Source organism: Numida meleagris, chromosome 3, assembly GCF_002078875.1.
Source record: "Numida meleagris isolate 19003 breed g44 Domestic line chromosome 3, NumMel1.0, whole genome shotgun sequence".
Lineage (NCBI taxonomy): Eukaryota > Metazoa > Chordata > Aves > Galliformes > Numididae > Numida > Numida meleagris.
Window position 1 is genome coordinate 78,724,474 of NC_034411.1, and position 5,500 is coordinate 78,729,973.

Sequence of the window (5,500 nt, forward strand, 5' to 3'; positions counted from 1 at the left end):
TTCTTATGCTGCACAGCAATTGGAAAGAGAGGAAATCAATGAGTGCCAAAGCAGCAAAGAATATTTTAAAAACTGTTTAAAATTTTCCTTACCGTCCCTGGAATAAACAGGATAGCTCTCTTAAAAATATTTTCCCGTCTTTCAACTTGTATTTAAATAGAAATAAAAGACAAAATTGATTTAATTTTCCCCTTGTGAGTTAGAATATTTGCCTCAGAGGAAAAAAATTCTGAACTTAAATGTCTGAATAGTAATAGTACAGTAACAACTGTAGTTGTTGTGAGCCATTAACAAAAAACCTAAATTCAGATTAAATAGATTAACACTTAAATTGTTTGATGTGGGTGAAGTGGGCAGTCCTGGTGCAAACCACGAGTTTTTATTCTGGTATTTCTCACTGGTCATTTGTTCTTTTTTGTCTGTCCCAGTTCCACCATCTGTCCTGCAAACTGCACTCAGTATGATGACCACAACTATGAAACTGCACGAAGGACATAGCTCCATCAATTAAAGCTAGAAAACGAACACTGCTTCCTTTCTGGTTCTCTTAGCCCCCAGTTCTAGAAGCTAGGAACACAGATACTACTGCCCAAGATTTTGTTTCCAGTTCTGTCTCTTTTTAACCTCTTCTGGCTTTTTCACATAGTGAAAACCAAGTGATGGCACATGAGGCAGCACTGCTTTGCAGAGGATGTCTGCAGCTTGCAAGGAAAAAGTGATTCCTGATCAGTTGGGGAAGAAAATTCTTCTGCATCAATGAAAAAGTCAACTCTCTCTGTCTTTGATTTTTCAAGCTCTCTCATCTGCTGCAAGCTCAGATCCACCATTTCACTTCTTTCAGAACTTCCCTGTGAGCCAGGCTGAAAGAAACATATTCCTCCTACTTTCCTTACATGCCATTAGGTTTTTCTGCATGCTTCCTCAGAATGTTCTGGATCTGTACTTACACTCTGAAGTAGATGATACTACCACTGCTATTTACTGTAGTAATAGGAGTTCATAGCAGTACAAATTTGAATAAATAAAAAATGAATAGAAATAGGTTTTTTGGGGGATTATTATTATTTCCATGGATGCCCTTTGCCCATCTGAAAGTTAGAAAACTAGTACCAGAGGCCTATTGGCCCTCTTTCCATTATTAGGGGAGGGAAGTCAACAACAGGATGAGGAAACTTGCACATATACTGACATCTGAATTACTCTCTGGAGCCACCTGCCTTTACCTTTTTTTCATAGAACGCAGGAAAAAATGAAGATGCTTTTAATGGATACACTTAGATATCTCATGTTAAATTAGATGAATCTTGCTCTCAAAAGACAATTGCAAGAAAAGACAATATCTCTCTCCCTTATGCTGTTGATTTGCATATGGAAAAACACTACATATATGCTCTATACCTAAACTTCTCCATTCTCCCTCATGCAAAACTAGTTTAACTTCTTTCTTGTTTGGCTGATCCATTCAGGATGCATCTGGTACTACATATGGGCCAAGGGACATACCAGCAGTGTCAAGGCTGCAGCAGGTGACAGCATCCTGGCCTGAGGAGAAGGCAACTTAATGGGATGTGAGAAGCCACTGGACATGGCAATAGTTGGAATTGCTGGATGTGACAAATAACAATGTGGGAAACTGCCAAAGGACACAGATAGTGCTGTGAAAGATGGCTGGATTTTACAGATGACTAAGGGCAAGTTATGTAAGAAATGGCTGGATTTCACAGATAGTTGGAGGGGAATATCTACAGAATCATACCAGAAATAACACACAAAGCCATGAATGCCTAGGAAATGGTATCAGAAATACCAAATTTGACTATAAATGTAGCAAAACTGAGATCAGCGTGGCAGAACTAATTATGATTATTTAGTTGTGAGAGGACAGAAGTGACAAAAACAAGGATAGGAGTAAAGAGAGAAGTCAAAAAGCAGGAACAGATAAGCAAAGTCACGTACATGGTGCAATCAAGTCTTCATGAATGTCCCTCTCCAGCCTCCCTGGGCTTTCTCTCCACAGCCTGAAGCAGAACAATAAACCAAACTTGTTCTGACCCCACCACAAGTGTTGAACCCTCCTCCGCAGTCAGGAGGACCAGGGGCAGGAGAACTGCCTTATCTTGCTAGCAGAGAAACACCTGGGATGAATGGATTATTTAACACAGCATAATTGTTCTGGTGCATACTCCAGGAGAAATGGCTTCAATGTCCTCCTAACATCCTTGCAGAATGCACAAATCTTTGCAGCTTAGATGGTCAGAATCTCTCTTTTTTCTTAAGTTTTTCTTTAGGACCATACTTCTAGCATGTCAGTTGTCTCCCACATTTTATTTTTTACTACTCACAATCGCTAAACTGCAGAAAGATCCTAGCAGGGAGATGTGAAGATAGCTGAGAGATATTGCTTGGGTTCTGACTTCAGTGAGAGAAAGCTCAGTGCCTCAGGGAGTTATGCATGAAGAGCTGTTCCTGCCAGGCAGGAAGGCAGCTGGGGCTTAGGGTGTGAGTGTTTGAGGTCAGCAGTTCATTAGATATTTTTCTGCACACTTGAAAATCAGATACCGCAGTCTCTTGTTTGAAAGGTAAGTGCCTAACTGAGCAGGGCCCTCGTGTTACATGGAGGAAATAGCACCACCTGAAGTTAGGCAGCTGTCTTGAAAGGAATTAATTTGGATGCTCTGACCTTCTCAGCCTCAAGGAACTGAAACCTTCACCCTGCAACTCCTTCAGGAGAATAGGAAGCACCACGCACATGCTGAATGCCTTGAAGGAAAGTGAGGTAGAATAAGCCTGAGTTTGCAGCCAAAAAAAGGGGTCCCAGGAAGAAGAAGGTGCTATTAATTCCATTGAAACATTTCACATTAGATATCTCTTGGATAGAAAATTGCTGTGTGTATACGGTAGAATTCAATAGCCACTTGGCTTTATGAATGATTCAGGGTTTTTTGGGGTGAATTATGCATATTCCCAGGAGGCCTAAAGGATTATGCTCCTCTGAGGATTTCACCACAGATTAGAGGCAGATCTGCCTGATCACACCCTGGCTGCAGCTAAGTCCATCTGATCTTGCACTGGAGCCAGTCGATGACTCCTTCCCAGAGGCAGAAGCCATGATTCCAGCTGGGTTTCCCCTCATTATTTACTTGTCTTTCTACTTATCTCCAGGTAGTCTGTAAGCATCCTACTTTAGTAAGTATGGAGTGATTCCCTCTGGCAGGTGAGTCAGAACCATATTTGTGCTGGTGCTGTGCCATTCACAAGCTTTGTTATATGGCATGCTTAGAGTGTTTTTGAAATTGTAGTATCACAATCACAGGAATCCCTGCATCTCACTGGAGCATATTACGCTAAGGTAAAAAACATATTTTTATATCCCATATTAGAGAAGCAAAATATATTGCATATTATTTCACGTTTGAGAAACCTCCACACAGAAGTGTGTTCATAAGAGAAACATAAACATTCCCAAAGGGAGCCCTTAGAGATTTGCTTTTAAGGTGTTGCTCCTGAAAAAGGTGTAAAAGGCATTAATTACACCTAACAGAATAGCACTCGCTTTGCATGCTACTGCCAATAGGGGATGTGGCAGATATATTTTCCCCTGCTTCTGTGCAATTTATGCTTTCACTGATTCTGTTCCCTGCCCTTATCTTCTGTGGTACAATAACATATTGTGTAGAAAATCTTCTCCTTCAGGTATAATTATGTCACCTCCTTCTGGTCACTTTTCATTGTCTAGGCCTTGCTACAGAATTATGTACTATCCAATGAGTTAGCCCTCTCCACGTACTCAGATATATTTACATTTCTCTTCATTTTAGAAATCCCTCATTTTGGATGATTTACCAACTCAGGATCTCAAAGGCAATAACTTCAAGCTGTCTTAAGAAGCAATGAAATCCAGTGGACAGTGGAGCAGGATGTCTATGAAGAGCATGAGCCTCATTTACGGCAAGTTTCCTCCACCTATAGGGTATTCCTCCTACCAGTGCAGACACTGTCAGTCAGAAGAAAGCTCTTACATTCCTACTCACATTAAGAGATTCTTTAAACTGGTGGAAATCCAGTAGTACAGCAGAACTTGTAACATAAAAAAAAACTACTCATAAATTAAGGTCTACCCTCTGTCCTCACAGCTGTTAAATATCTTCTGTGTTTTATACCAGCAGCTAAAATGTGCTTGTTCCCCTTTTATCTACACAAAAAAGAGCTTTCTTTAATGATTTTGCTTTCTCAGGTGTATGATAATTGCAAACATAATATAACAAATGATTTAAAATGTAAATAATGCTTAATTAATTTGTAAAAAATACTTTTTCACAGCAGTAATTTTAGCAGAAATGTTATGCATTTTTCCCACCAGAAAGTTCAGCACCATTGTTTATTTGTCTTTATGTGTGTGGGGGTGTTCATATGTATTTAGTTCATTTTTTTAATTTTATTTACTCCACAAGCAGTGATTTTACTCATACTTTTATTCTCCACTAATGAGAATTTTTTGTTTCTTAACTGTCTCAGAGTACAGCCAGGATTTCACATGCAAATATAACATCAAGAATTTATTTTTCTTTGTGCTTATGAATGTTAAATTGGATGAGAAATATGTCAAGCAGCCAAAAGACAATGAACTTAGCTTCAGAGTTCATTAGACATTCCAAAACATTTGGAATGAAATTATGATAACTCAGTGCATTTCCAATGGCAGTATTTTCACTTTTTGCATTTGCGTACATAGCAGAGAAGAGAGGTGGAACAAGGGAGAACACTGAGGCCAGAATAGAAAATATCACTGAACACCTCAGAGCTGCAGGTTTTTTGTATGTGTATACTTATGATCATTAGAGCACGTACAGATCTGCTGGCCGAAGTGCTAAGCAAGGAGGAAGCTGGCATTTAAGTATTCTGAACCTTTTCAGTTTAGCTCTATGAGGCAAACAGCATAAAAGTTCTCTACTGGAATCCTGTAGGGGCTAAAGAAAGTATTTTTAAGTGGGTAAAGTGCACTTGAACTTCATGCATATGAAGTGGAAGGACCCTGTATGTAGCATATGATTTTAAGCAACTGTTCTGAGACTGACTTAACTGTGTTAGATATAAGTGGGTAAAAGAATATGCTAAATACCTAACCAAGGTTTTCTGGGACCAGAGAACTAGAAGGCTTTGAAAAGAGAAAGGCTTTGGTTATAATGAAGCATTTTCCCTGGCCATGCCTTACTAGGACATGGCACTCAGAAAAAGTTGTTGCAAGACAAATGGATTGTAAGGAACTGGGTCTCACTAGCCACAGGATTTGTGTGTTTCAACCGACATTACCCCCACCTAACAACGGTGATGAACTGGGGGGCAGGGGGCAATGGCAAAAGGTCCCTGCTCGGCGGTGCAGGCGCACCCGCCCGGTGATTCCCCTCCCTCCTCAGCTCCCCCTGCAGAACAGGTACAGTGCTCTGCGGGAACAGCTGGACAGTGGTGATGGTGGTTCTCCCCACTCGGAGGTGTCTCCAAA

General features: G+C 40.3%; 1 long non-coding RNA gene across 1 annotated transcript; it reads left to right on the top strand.

Moving 5' to 3' along the window:
* On the top strand, nucleotides 1,089–3,942 carry LOC110397227. The gene is made up of 4 exons (XR_002437641.1): nucleotides 1,089–2,776; nucleotides 3,163–3,214; nucleotides 3,300–3,349; nucleotides 3,819–3,942. It is a non-coding gene; the product is annotated as an uncharacterized LOC110397227 (long non-coding RNA).